The sequence below is a fragment of the Hyla sarda genome, chromosome 1 (genome assembly GCF_029499605.1).
Source record: "Hyla sarda isolate aHylSar1 chromosome 1, aHylSar1.hap1, whole genome shotgun sequence".
NCBI lineage: Eukaryota > Metazoa > Chordata > Amphibia > Anura > Hylidae > Hyla > Hyla sarda.
In genome coordinates this window covers 344047311-344062998 of record NC_079189.1, presented here as the reverse complement: position 1 = coordinate 344062998, position 15688 = coordinate 344047311, and positions in this window count along the sequence as shown.

The following is a 15688-nucleotide window of genomic DNA, read 5'->3' as shown; positions in this document are numbered from 1 at the left end:
AATCTATTGGTTTCCATCACCCACGCAGATGTGAAATTAGCCTTAACTCTCAATAATTGAAGCTGCTTTTAGGTACACACAATCTATCATGTGTGCCTCAAATAAGGCAACCCCAGAAACATTAAAAAAATGTATAATTCGCCCATAGCAGCCGATAAGTTGTGATTGGATGCTACAGGCAAATCAGACAGTTTTCCTCAGACCACACGCAAGTTGAGGACAGGGATGGTGCTGGTTTTTGGAATAACTTAGCTCTGTTTTTCTCTTTCTGGACAACACTTTTAAAAAATGTATGTGATTGGACTGGAAGTTGCTTTTCAGCAGCACTGTACACATTATTTAGATGTTCTGAGAGGTAATCAAAAGAACATCAGGGGGCGCCATAACAAGAATGTAACAGCAACATCATTACTCATTAAACATGTTAGAAATGTCCAAATAATCTGCGCAAGCATTAAGGAAATAGCCAAGCAGATGTTTTACTGTTTACTGTTAGGAAACTGTGCCTGTATGTACTCGTAACAACATCTGCTTCTAATGAGAAGGTGAATAGTCTCCTGGTGGATCTTCTCCCAAACCAGGATGAGGGCATCAGTGATCTTCTGGGCATTCTGTGGTGGTTTTGGATGCCAAAAAACATAATATCCCCAACAATTTCTATTGGATTCAGGTCTGGAAAATGTCATGGATCGTCAGAGATACATAAATGCATTTATCATCAAGGAACTGCCTACACATTTTGGCCTCATGGGGCCAGGCATTGCCCTGCACCAGGAGGAAGCTTGGGTCCCAGCACCAGCCATTGCAAGATCTGATTATTGTTGTGAGGATTTCCTCCCAGTACCTAACAGCAGTCAGAGCAGTGGAACCCTCCAATGAGATGACTCTTCAGTCCATCATTCACCAATTGTCTAATTGTCCAATTCTGGTTTACTCTGGAAATAGCCAATTGAACTGCACAGTGCTAGGCTGTAAGCACATGTCCCACTAGTGTATGTCAAGCCCTCATCCCAATTTCATGGAGTCTGTTTCTGACACTTTGGTTAGAAACATGCTTACTTGATGTCATTTTGTAGGGCTCTGGTAGTGACCTCCCTGTTCCCTCTTGCACAAAGGAGCAGACACTAATCCTGTTGTTGAGTGGATGACCTTCTACATCCCTGTAAATCTCTCCTCATGTAACGGACCATATCCGGGTGTCAGTTCTATGTTATTGAGAGAAAAAGGAAACCTTCTTGCAATGATTTTTATTGGATGTGCTGAATGGGCTGCATGTACCGCCTCCATCCTACCAGTAGTGACAAGGGCATTAGTTAAATACAAAACTAGAGAAAAATCAGGATGGAAAGATAAGGGGAGAGAAATTGTCTGTGGCAAATGCCCTGCAAAACCATTCCTTGTAGGAGGTTGTCTTGCTGTGGCCTCTATAGTGGACATGTTGTCACTTTTATTTATACCAAAACAGATAAAATTGATTTACAATCACATATGCTTCCTAACTGGACAGTTCAGTTTAAGACCAGGTTCACACTACGGAATATCTGCCCAGAATATCTAAGAAATTCCGGGCAGATATTCCATGTATGTCTGGTGCTAAGACCCCTTGTATACGTGCCTTCTCTGTACACGGCAATTCATTTAGAGTGGATTCCGCCAAAAAAATTAACATGATCATTCTTTTGGAATGGAGTTGGAATTTCTGCAGTGACATTTTCTATTGTGGAAATTCTGCAGTGTGCACGGTGCTGCAGAATCCTATGGAAGACCATGGGAGGTTGCTACACCTGAATATCTGAGCAGAATTTCTCCATTTGGGAATTCCATGGTGAGAATGTATAATAGATGAAGCCGCTCAGTGTTATACTGTGATGCTTGATATTCTCTATAGTTTTTTTTTAAGCAAATGTAGGGAACAGCTCACACGGTGGGGTCGGCAATGAAAGTATTCACACAGGCAGCGGGTTTCAAACGTCCAAGAAGGTGTTTATTTACATGACTTTAAGCACAAAGCACAGTGCAAACAAAACAACAAAAACCTAAGCTTGTCCACCTCCAACTAAACATAAGGATACCTCACTATCCTACTATTTTCAACTTTAAAACTGAAATTTTGTAAGGAGAGAAACCATCTGGTCACTCTTGCATTTCTCTCTTTATTTTGTTTCATCCAGGCCAGAGGAGCATGGTCTGTCACGCAAATTCTCTACCCAGCAGGTAATATTTCAGGGACTCCAATGCCCACTTGATGGCGAGACACTCTCTTTCCACTATGGCATGATTTTTCTCTGCTCCTACTCAGGAACATTACTGGGTGTTCTTCCTCATTTACCACTTGTGATAGGACTGCTCCCAAACCTGTATCAGATGCATCCGTCTGGACCAGAAACTGTTTGCTGAAATCTGGGGAAACAAGCACTGGCTGTTCACACCAGTCAGACTTTAGGCTCTGAAAAGCCTTTACTGCCTCTGGGGTCCACTTCACCATTACTGACTTACCACCTTTTGTTAAGTCTGTCAATGGTGTAGCAATTGAGGCAAAGTTGGGCATGAACCGACGGTAGTACCCAGCTATGCCAAGGAAGGCCTTCACCTGTTTCTTTGTTAATGGCCTGGGCCAGTTCTGTATCACCTCAATCTTATTGATCTGGGGTTTAACCAGCCCTCTACCGATAATATAACCCAGGTATTTTGCTTCCTCTAGACCCACTGCACATTTCTAAGGGTATATGGTTAAAGGGGGATAAGATGTCTGACCACGGGGGTCCCACCGCTGGGGACCCCCGCAATCTTGCATTCAGCACCCACCTCGGGGAGCTGCACGCTCTGCTGCCAGCTCAGAATCTGCCATGTGACGACACGGGCTGGAGTATTGTGACGTCAGAACTCCATCCCCATGTGACGTCACGCCCCACCCCCGCTGTGCAGGTCTATGGGAGGGGACATGACAGCCATCACGCCCCCTCCCATAGACTTGCATAGCAGGGGCGGGGCGTGATGCCATGACACTCCGGCCCCGTGGTCGACACATGGCAGATTCTGAGCTGGCACCCGAGATGGGTGCTGAATACAAGATTGCGGGGGTCCCCAGCGGTGGGACCCCCGCAGTCAGACATCTTATCCCCTATCTTTTGGATAGTGGATAAGATGTCTTAGGGCCAGAGTACCTCTTTAAGCCTGCATAACTAAGACAGCCTGTACCTTACAGAGGGGACTTTTCCAGTCAGATGAAAAAATATCAAGATCAGATCCATCAGCCTTTGAAATGTAGCAGGGGCCTCATGTAACCCAAATGGCATCACAACATACTGGAACAGGCCTTCTGGAGGGGAAAATGCCTCCTCAGATAACAGTATCTGTCAATAACCGTTTGTAAGGTCAGGTGCTGTGATGTACCTTGCCCTCCCAAGCCTGTCAATCAGTTCATCTACCCGGGGCATGAGTGATGCATCGAATTTTGTGACCTCATTTAATTTTCTAAAGTCATTACAGAATCTCCACATCCCATTGGGCTTTGGGATTAGCACAATGGGGCTTGACCATTCACTAGTAGACTTAACCTCAGAGGATAATGCCTCCCTATGTGCTTTTGGTATCCTGTATGGCTTCAGATTTATTTTACTGTGAGGCTCAGTTTTAATATGGTGTTTTATTAGGTGGGTATGACCCGGTAGGTCAGAAAACTTGCATCTGTTTTCCTGCAGGAATTTCCTCACCTCCTGCTTCTGTTGCACTGACAGTGTCTTACCTATTGTTACTGGGGGAACTGGTTGCACCACATCTTTAACCCCAGTCTGGGTGGCCACCAAAGCCTTGCGATCTTTCCATGGCTTGATCAGGTTTACGTGGTAAACCTTGAAGGATTTTCTCCTGTCTAGTTGATGGGCCTTGTAGTTCACCTCACTCACCTTTTCTACAATCTCACATGGACCCTGCCCCTTTGCTAGAAACTTACTTTCAATGGTGGGAACTAAAACCAGGACCCTGTCCCCAGGATTGAAGGCCCTCACCCTGGCAGATCTGTTATAAATTTTGCTCTGGGCTTCCTTTGCTCTTTGCAGATGTTCTTTGACTATAGGCATCACCGTCGCTATTCGGTCCTGCATCTGGGCCACATGTTCAATAACACTTTTATATGGGGTGACCTCAGTCTCCCAGGTTTCTTTAGCAACAACAAATAAACCTCTTGGATGCCGGCCATAGACTAACTCAAAGGGCGAAATCCCTGTAGACACCTGGGGCACTTCCCTGATAGGGAACATGAGGTAGGGTAACAGACAGCCCCAGTCCGTCATCCCTTTCTACTACGTTTTTTAGCATGTTTTTGGGTTTTGTTAAACCTCTCTACTAACACATCCGTTTGAGGGACATTCTTTCATGACCTTTCATATAAAGGGCATACCCTGGTCTGTAAGGATTTCTTTAGGGACCCCCGTGCGAGAGAACATGTAAAATTACGGCATCCCGAACAGCTTGCAGCACACAAGGAGGATCCCTACCTGCCGCCTCGCTATCAGATTGCCGAATGACTGCTCCGTGCCTGAGATGTAGGCAGGAGCAGTCGAGCTGCGATAACACTGATCAATGCCATGATATTGCATGGCAGTGACCAGTGTAGGAAATCAGTGTGTGCAATGTTATAGTCCCCTATGGGGGCTATAACATTGCAATGAAAAAGTGAAAATAAAGTGTGAACAAATGTGATTTAACTCCTTCCTTAATAAAAGTTTAAATCACCCCCCCCTTTTCCCATTAAAAAACAAACCTGTGTAAATAAATAAAATAAAAACATATGTGGTATCTCTGCATGCGTAAATGTCCGAACTATAAAAATATACCGTTAATTAAACTGCACGGTCAATGGCGTAAACGTAAAAAAAATTCCAAAGGTCACTTTTTATACCATAAAAAAATTAATAAAAAGTGATCAAAAAGTCAGAGCAAAACAAAAATGTACCGATAAAAACTTCAGATCATGGCGCAAAAAATTAGCCGCCTCATAACGTCCCTTATACAGAAAAATAAAAGAGTTAAAATCAAAGTCAAAATAAAATCAAACCTATATAAATTGGGTATCTTTGAGATCATATGGACCTACAGAATAAATATAATGGCCAATTTTTACCGAAAACTGCACTGCGTAGAAACGGAAGCTGCTAAAAATTACAAAATGGCTTTTTTTTCCCAATTTTGCTCCACAAATATTTTTTTTCTGGTTTCACCGTAGGTTTTGTAGGGAAATTATTAATAGCATTACAAAGTAAAATTGTTGGCGCAAAGAACAAGCCCTCATATGGATTTTTAGGTGGAAAATTGAAAGTGTTATGATTTTTAGAAGATGAAGAGGAAAAAACAAAAGTGCAAAAATGAAAAATCGCCAAAGAGGGAATGGGTTAAAGGGGTACTCCTGTGGAAAACCTTTTTTTTTAAATCAGCTGGTGCCAGAAAGTTAAACAGATTTGTAAATTACTTCTATTAAGAAATCTTAATCTTTCCAGTACTTTTTCGGGTTTGTATACTACAGAGGAAATGGTTTTCTTTTTGGAACAAAGAGCTCTCTGCTGACATCATGGCCACAGTGCTCTCTGCTGACATCTCTTAGGACAGTTCCTAAAATGGACAGAGATGCCAGGAGAGAGCACTGTGGTCATGAAGTCAGCAGAGAGCTCTGTGTTCCAAAAAGAAAACCATTTCCTCTGTGGTATGCAGACCCTAAAAAGTACTGGAAAAATTAAGATTTTTTAATAGAAGTAATTTACAAATCTGTTCACCTTTCCGGCACCAGTTGATTAAAAAAAAAAAGTTTTCCACAGGAGTACCCCTTTAAGGGTACCACCCCTGGGTACCGGGTAGCATAATCTAATAAAACAACCAATGTACATTGGTGTCCCCTAGCAGATTTGACAATGGGCCCCACAAGATCCATGGCAATTCTCTCAAAGGGTACTTCAATGATGGGAAGTGGCACCAAGGGGCTAAGGAAGTGTGGTGTTGGGGCATTTAACTGGCATGTGGGGCATGACTCACAGTACCTTTTCACTTCTTCATACACTCCAGGCCAGAAAAACCTTTGAAGGACCCTCTCTTGTGTTTTGTTAGTCCCCAAATGCCACCAAAACACCTGGTTGTGAGCTATGTCCAGTACCACGCGTCGTTATGGTTTTAGCACCAAAAGCTGTTCCACAATTTCATTGTTAACTTTGGTGATCCAATACACGAGATCCCCATTCATGACAAAATGTGTAAATTTCTGGTCAGCTTCTGGTTCCTATGGTACACATTTGCACAGAGTGGGGTCTCTCACTTGCTCAGTCCCAAAGTTACCCTGAGACACTTCTAGATCTAAGACCTGTTGATCAGGTAGGGAAGTTTCTTCTTCTTACCCAGCTAACACCTGTGAGGAAAAAGGTCATCACTACACACTTCAGGTGGACCACATTTCCATTACGCCCCTCATTGGTACCATTGTTTCCAATGGTTGTATCACATGGCCCATTATTAACAGGGAGAGGTACAGATTCTGACAGAGTTTCTTCGACAGCTGCAGAAGAAGTGCTACCCCTTTTCCACAACTCCCAGAACAACGGGAAATTGCGGTCTAATATAACTACATATGTAAGTCGTTTTACAACCCCGGCCTCGTCGGTCACAGTTCCAGATGGATTAACCAACTTAACAGGGGCCACAGGGTAAGCTACAATATCCCCGTGGATACATAGCACTGTGTTTGTTTGGCACATAGTCTCTAGCCACAAGGCTTGCCCGTACCAAAGATACCAGGCTACCCGAGTCCAAAAGGGCCTTTACGGAGCAGTCATTTATCTTTACCATACAAACATGTGGCTCAGTCTCTGACCCTGGAATGGCTGCACATGCAGGTTCTGCAAATAGCGACTGTCACTGGCTAGCATCACTGTAAGACTCAGGGCAGTAAGCAGTAGTGGATCCGCTGGACCTGTGTGGTAGATGACGTGGGCCATACCAGGGAGTGGAGTAAAAGGTGCCGCCGGTTTTCACCAGAGCCTGCCGCAAAGCGGGATGGATTTGCTGTGGAAGACGGCACCCAGGTCGCTACCCCTGGCACGACTCGACCACACAGGTGGCTGAGGAGATTCGAGGCACGTTGTCTGGATAGCAGAAGGTCAGGGCAGGCGGCACAGATGCAAAGTCAGGATCGTAGCAGGAGGTCAATTGGCAGGCAGCACAGGAGCAAGGTCAGGTCACGGAACAATGGGGTCAGGAACACGGCAAATCAAGAGTACAAATTCTTTCTCTATGGCACTAAGGCAAACAATGATCTGGCAGGGGTTAGTGGGAGGTGCTGATACTTATAGGATAGGTACAAGTGTAGATGATGATTTTGAGCACACTGGCCCTTTAAATCTTAGTGCTCCTGTGCAAGCATGCCCTCGGAGGCCGGGACACATGCACCCACACTGCGAGAGGACCGGAGGGACAACAGAGAGCAAAGGTGAGTGATGGGCTGGGATTCGCATGCAGGCACATCTGCGATGCGAATCCCAGCCCTGCTGGCAGAGGAGGGGAGCGCAGCATGTCTGGCCAGAGCACAGAGCATAACAGTACCCCCGGCCCCTTTGGTCTCCCCTTTTATTTTGGCACAAAATGTTCTGGGGTATATCACGGTCCAGGATATTCTCTTTCGGCTCCCAAGATCTTTCCTCTGGACCAAAAAGTATCGTTTTCCTCACACGATTTTAGTGGCAAGAATTTCCCTGACTTCATAGACATCCGAAGAACCTGAGACATGAGACATGGGAACAACATTCTTTTAAGAAAAATGGTTAAACACTAGTGGCTTGAGAAGGGACACATGAAAGCTATTAGGAATACGTAAAGAAGAAGGCAGACGAAGTTTATAGGAGTCTGGATGAATTTTTTGAAACACCTCAAATGGACCCAGGAAGCAAGGATCCAACTTGTACCTGGGAATTCTGAAACGGATGTATCTGGAGGAAACCACACCTTATCACCGTGAGAAATGGATGGAGCAGGTCTTCTTTTCTTATCTGCCTGGGCTTTCATACGTGAAGAGGCTTGAGACAGAGAATGCCGAGTCTGTTCCCAAATGGAAGAGAAGTCTCGGACAGGTTCATCAACAGCTGGCACACCTGAGGAGACTGGAATAGGAAGAGGAGAATGAAGATGATGACCATAAACAGCAAAGAATGGAGAGGTCCTTGTAGACTCCTTATGATTGTAGGATAATTCTACCCAAAGTAGAAGGTCGACCAATCGTTTTGTCGGGCTGAAACATAACTCTCCAGGATTTGATTTACCCTCTCCACCTGACCGTTGGACTGAGGGTGATAGGCAGAGGAAAAGTCCAGATTGATGTCAAGACAGGAACAAACAGAGAGCACGCCAGAACTTGGAAACAAACTGTACTCCATGATCCAAGATGATATGATTTGGAAAGCCATAAAGACGAAAAACATGTTGGAGAAAGTGCTTCACCAGCTGTGAAACAGATGGAAGACCTGGTAGCGGGATGAAATAAGCCATCTTGGAAAATCGGACAACCACCACCCAGATGACCGTGTTATTACAGGAAGGAGGCAGATCGGTAATAAAGTCCATAGCTATGTGAGACCAGGTATTTTCCCGAATGGGCAAAGGCTGTAAGAGTCCCACAGGTTTCTGCTGAGGAGTTTTGTCAAGGGCACAGGTAACACAGGAACGGACAAAATCGGAGACACCGCGTTCAAGATGCAACCACCAGTAATGCCAGGAGATTAGTTGAAGTGTCTTTCGTATTCCAGGGTGACCAGCTAGCAAAGAAGAATGTCCCCATTTCAAGACTTTACGTCTCAAAGAAGGATTTCCCAGGGGGAACTTACTGAAGATCGTCAGGAGCTGCTGAGATCAATCGCTTTGGAGGAATAATATGCCTTGGCGTGAAGTCCAATCCTACGAAATCGGAGGACCTGGAAAGAGTCTCTGATGTTCTTGTTAGCAGGGCAGAAATGAATTAAGAATTAAAATCTGGAAAAGAAAAGAGACCATCTAGCCTTCAGAGGGTTCAAACGCTGAGCAGACTGGAGATTTGGGATATTCTTATGGTCTGAATAGATGCTAATAAATTTCATCAATCTTCCATGGCAAGCTTAATTGCAAGGAATACTAACTGGAATGAGATCAATCGTGAGAATATATTGTTTACTTCCATGTTTGAGGGTTCTGAACTTAGTTTTTTGGATGCTAAATTGAAGGCCATTGACGGTGCACTGACTACTCAGCGGTACTGCAAAAGTATTGCTTGCAATTCCTTACTCCACTTTAACAGCTCCATGTCAAGCGCAGCATCCCCTATTCTCAATTTTTAACGTTTGAGAAAAGTTAATAGTGATGACAGTATTTTTTTGACACAGGCTGCTGACCTAAAAAGACGCCTCCTCGAATGACAGTATCCAGCCACTATTATTGATGAGAGTTTTGAGAGGGCTAAGATAGTCCTATGCTCTGACCTGTTACGTTCCAAGCCAAGGCAAAATCAGAAACCCAGATTTTTATATTTTCCCTAGCCAATTTTTATATGAATAATGTAGTGGCCAGCACAATCCATAAAAACTGGTGCATTCAAGAATCGGATCCAGATCTGAAAGAAGTAGCCTGTAATTCCCCTCTAATTACTTACAGAAAGAATTGCACTCTTGGCGATGTTTTTAGAAGATAGGGTATCCATAACCAGAATGTGCCAGCAAGCAGATGTGATTGGCTTACTGGCACTGCACCCAAAGGAACTTGTTCCTTTTGTCCACAATTTTTGTCCACTAAGAGGTTACAACTGGGTGGTCACAGTCATGAAATCATAGATTTGATAACTTGCCGTACATCATATCTTGTATACATCATTCTGTGCCCCTGCAGGTTTTTTTAAGTGGCCAAGATTATCCGGCCCCTCCATTTTAAGATTTCGGGAGCATGTTCGCTCCATTAGGACAGGAGTAGGTGCTCCCAGATTGATTTCCCACGTGAGGGAAACACATGCAGGGGATCCCAGTAATTTACAGTTTGCCGGCCTTGAGAGAATTAAATCCCCCCCAGGAGGCGGCGATTTACATAGTGTATTACTGCGCAAGGAGGTGCATTGGAATTTGAAACGTGAAGCCTCTGGAGTTCTAGGTTTGAACAATAAAGTGGAGTTAGTACCATTTCTATAGTCTTCCCTACGCTTGAAACAGGTTAATATCGCTACCAGCTCTTTTGACATATATGCATAATTATGTTTTGAATAATCCGGTTTAACTTTATGTGACATGATCTGCATGTCACGGGTTTTTGTTTTGGTGTTTTGGTACACATTACCTTTGACACCTGATGATTACGCCGCTGTCCGTGCTGCCTATATATGATGTCAAGCTGAAAGTGGAACCTGTACACTGGCTTGAGGAAGCGCTGTAAAGAGTGAAACAGTCTATCCTGGCCTTGCTCCCTGCCTCCACCTCTGCACCTACGTTGTAGGGTGAGTGCTGTCCTGTCTTCTGTTATACTTTGTGCATTATACTTCTTCGGACATTTGCAACACCGTAGTCAACTGTATCCTGGGTGTCGCTGTCGCAGCTCTCCGTTGGTCTGTTCTGGTTCTGGTTCCTGAGCACACATCAGAAGGCTATATTCCGGAAGACACATAATGGAGGTAGATCCTCAAACTGCAATAGGAGACCCTGAATCGAGTGTGCAAACAAGAATGAAGGTGGGGTCTTTCTTTCTGTCCTGTAATGTGAAAGATCAGCTTGGGAGTTAAGTCCCTAGAACAATGCATTACGTCGCTGGCTGATAAAGAATGTCGTCTATTCTGGACCATCAATTCCCTGGAGTTCTATGTAGTCAGCGCACGGACACCACGGGGTCTATGGACATACAAGTTCCCATTTCAGTTTACTGAGGAACCCCAGTTTATGGCCGAATGGGATCAGGCACATTTGGAACATGCCCAAAAACTCACAAAGATCGTCCTCAATAAGAATAAATCTGAGTACAGTGTGGTGACAACAAATTTGTGTAAAACCATAAAGGAATACCGCACAAGAGTGAGGGAATCTGTTTATAATTATTTTTTGAAGAAATTAGAGAGGAAAATCTCGGATATTATGGAACGCAAATGCAAAAAGTTTGTCAGACATAAAACGGACTACGACACCTCACAAATCTTCACCTGGAACAGGAAACCAAATAAGAACTGTAGACCACCATTCAATCGACGACGAGGCAACTAACGGCACCAACCATCACACTTCTGGACATCAGATTCTGACGCTAGTCAGTCAGATGAGGCAATACGTCCTTCACGATCTGATCAGCACCCTATTCCTAAGGCTGACGAGAGAGATATTCCCACTGGTTCTGTCCCTTTAGAAAAAGAGCCAGAAGAGGGAGAAAGAGAGGGTACGTCTCAGTTGAAAAGAAATGGGGTGTTCTGGAAGGACTAGAGACATCTAGTGACAACAGTATCGTTGTCAATTTAACCAACATCCCCCTTCCTGATGATTGTCAGACTCTTTTGTCAAAGGGTCTCAATTATGGTCTTTATGAGCCAATTGATCCCGTGCAGTTTAAAGTAGATTTATTGAAGGCTACCAGGAAAATCAATTTACATAAATTATTCAATAAGAGCAATACTATTTCATCTTACATGATTTACAAGGAAGGAGAAATACCTGCTGTGGTGGGTCCTCTAAGGTTTTCCCCAATTTTAGGGGCATCCCCAGAGGACCGTGACGCTTTAAATACACTCTGTCATTTGTCTGAACCCGGTTCCACGCCCCCTCTCCCTCCCCTACAAGAGAAGTCTTATCCTTTAGAGGAGGCAACCCTTCTACGTACTTTCCTGTCCCCGTGGGCAGTTCTATTGACCTGTTTGTGTGGGCGGTGAAACGTGATGTGGAGGCGGTAATTTACCCTCAACGAAGGGAGAATCTTTCAGAGGGTGAAAGAAGGGCACTTAAATGTCTCACTTCCCGGCCTGATTTACGAATAATGAAGGCAGATAAAGGAGGTAGCACCGTCCTTATGACGACTGAGTTAAATGATATAGAAAAAGATTGGCTCCTTGGTGACAGTAAAACACCTTAGCAGTAATCCTACCAGTCGTACCATGGGCCAACTTTGTACTTTTTTGAGGCAGAAATGTAAAGTAGGTCACCCCCTCCACCTCTGCACCAACTTGCCATCATTGGAATGTCTGAATAAAGGCACATTGTAGGGTGAGTGCTGTCCTGTCTTCTGTTATACTTAATAGCAAGGAGTTCTCAATCTCCAAAGAGTAGTTCCTATCTGCAGGAGAGAAAGTCTTAGAAAAGAAACCACAGGTTACAATCTTGCCCTTGGAGTTTTTCTGGGTAAGAACCGCATCGGCTCCTATGGACGAAGCATCTACCTCCAAAGCAAAGGGTTTCAAGACCTGTAGGACAAAGCCAATCCAATACCGCAGTCAGTTTGTCACGATTAATCTGTAGGCCTTGATGAGAAACAATGTAACCGAGGAACAGAAGACTACATCTCTCGAATAGGCATTTTTGTAGCTTTGCATGAAGATCATTCTCCCGTAGGCGCTGTAGAACCAGACGGACATGTGAGCGATGCTCCTCCAATCAAGATGTCCGTGTAGAGAAAGTCTTAGAAGATGTCATTGACAAATTCTTGGAATACAGCTGGAGCATTACAGAGACCAAAAGGCATCTCGAGATACTCAAAATGTCCATCTCAGGTATTAAAGGCCATTTTCCATTCGTCTCCCTCATGGATATGAATAAAATTGTATGCTCCTCGCAAATCCAGAAGATCTTGGCACCACGAAAACGATCAAAAAGTTCAGAGATCAGAGGTAGGGGATAGCGATTTTTGATTGCGATCTTATTAAGACCCCTGTAGTCAATACAAGGACTGGATATATTTCCCCATGGCTTGAGTCTCTGGAACAAATAAAGAGTAGATTCTACCTCGAGGAGGCGTGGTTCCAGGCTGTAAGTCAATGGGGCAGTTGTAGGGACGATGTGATGGAAGAGTCTCGACCTGCTTTTTTGCAGAGTACGTCTTAATAGTCCTGATATGGAAGAGGCAGATCAGGCATTGGAGGAGACAAAGAGACAGTTTTAGACTGGATTGGCACAAGACAGTGATTTCGGCAAAATTGTCCCTAGCGTGTGTTTTCACCAGATTTCCAGTCGATTTGCGGAGTATGACGTTGAAGCCAAGGAAGATCGAGAAGAAGCTCCAAAGTAAAATGTGGAAAAGTGTGAACTCATAGAACTCAATTTTTTTCCTATGCAAGACTCCTACTTGCATGACGAGAGGTTCTGTGCGGAAAAGCACTGTGGAGTTCCGGTTTTGTCCATTAACAGAGGTAATATACAAGGGCTTAACAAGCCAAGTCACTGGAATCCGGTGCTTATGGACCAGGGGGCATCAATGAAGTCACAAGCGGAACCAGAGTCCAAAAAGGCAGAAGCAACAAAAGAATTCTTAGCACGAGTAAAAACTTGGACTGGAGTGGTTAAACATGGAGAAGTAGTATTCACACCTAGGGTCATCTCTCTCACTTGTCCTAGATGCGAGCATACTCCCGTACGCAGATGAATTAAAGAAAAGCCTTTGAGTAAGTGCTCTGAACTGACACAATATAAACACAAATTCTCATTGTGTCGACGGGATCTTTCCTGCTGCGTTAAGCGAGAGCGGTCCACTTGCATAGCCTCTTCGGCTTTTTTAAATGTAGCACACAAGGCCTCATCAATCCAAGTCAGTTCTGAGGCAAGAGTGCAGAATTGAACTGCGTAGTCGCCAACAGAGGAGTTCCCTTGGTAGAGGATCAGTGGAGCCGTGCAGGTTCCCTCGGCAGAGGAAGCTTGTGCAGGCTCTTAAAATACACTACAGAATTCTGCTAGGAAGGCCGGCAGATTAGAGGAGAGTGGATCAATACGATCCCAGAGAGGAGTTGCCCAGGCCAAGGCTTTTAAACTGACCACAAACGCCACTAAGCCTCTACACAACTTGGGATCACCTTCATACTTCGAGGTTAGGCATGAACGAAGCTTGGATCCGGAAGGAGCTGCAGGAACAGGTGGAGAAACAGGAGCAGGTTGCGGCTGCAGTTGCTGTTGTTGCTGCTGTATGGCAAGAAGCTGTTGCGCCAAGGCCGACAATTGATTCAATTGTTGTGCCTGACGGGCTAACTGCTGCGACTGTGAGCCATGACAGAGGAAAGATCTAAAACTTCTGGCAGAGGTACCTCAGCAGGATCCATGGCCGGATCTTACTGTAAGACTCACGGCAGTAAGCTGTAGCACTCAGGGTAGTAATGGATCCGCTGGACCTGTGTGGTTGATGATGTGGGCCATGCCAGGGAGCGGAGTTTAACCCCTTAAGGACCAGGCCATTTTACACCTTAAGGACCGGAGCGTTTTTTGCAATTCTGACCACTGTCACTTTAAACATTAATAACTCTGGAATGCTTTTAGTTATTATTCTGATTCCGAGATAGTTTTTTCGTGACATATTCTACTTTAACTTAGTGGTAAAATTTTATGGTAACTTGCATCCTTTCTTGGTGAAAAATCCCAAAATTTGATGAAAAAAATGAAAATTTTGCATTTTTCTAACTTTGAAGCTCTCTGCTTGTAAGGAAAATGGATATTCAAAATATATTTTTTTTGGGTTCACATATACAATATGTCTACTTTATGTTTGCATCATAAAATTTATGAGTTTTTACTTTTGGAAGACACCAGAGGGCTTCAAAGTTCAGCAGCAATTTTGAAATTTTTCACAAAATTTTCAAACTCACTATTTTTCAGGGACCAGTTCAGTTTTGAAGTGGATTTGAAGGGTCTTCATATTAGAAATACCTCATAAAAGACCCCATTATAAAAACTACACCCCCCAAAGTATTCAAAATGACATTCAGTAAGTGTATTAACCCTTTAGGTGTTTCACAGGAATAGCAGCAAAGTGAAGGAGAAAATTCAAAATCTTCATTTTTTACACTCGCATGTTCTTGTAGACCCAATTTTTGAATTTTTGCAAGGGGTAAAAAGGAGAAAATTTTTACTTGTGTTTGAAACCCAATTTCTCTCGAGTAAGCACATACCTCATATGTCTATGTTAATTGTTCGGCGGGCGCAGTAGAGGGCTCAGAAGGGAAGGAGCGACAAATGGTTTTTGGGGGGCATACCCCTCAGGGAACGTAACAAGGGGTAAAGTGAACCTTAATACCCTACAGGTGATTCACGACTTTTGCATATGTAAAAAAATATATATATATATTTTACCTAAAATGCTTGGTTTCCCAAAAATTTTACATTTTTAAAAAGGGTAATAGCAGAAAATACCCCCCAAAATTTGAAGCCCAATTTCTCCCGATACAGAAAACACCTCGCATGGGGGTGAAAAGTGCTCTGCTGGCACACTACAGGTCTCAGAAGAGAAGGAGTCACATTTGGCTTTTTGAAAGCAAATTTTGCTCTGGGGGTATGCCGCATTTAGGAAGCCCCTATGGTGCCAGAACAGCAAAAAAAAAAAAAAAACACATGGCATACCATTTTGGAAACTAGACCCCTCGGGGAACGTAACAAGGGGTAACGTGAACCTTAATACCCTACAGGTGTTTCACGACTTTTGCATATGTAAAAAAATATATATTTTTTTTACCTAAAATGCTTGGTTTTCCAAAATT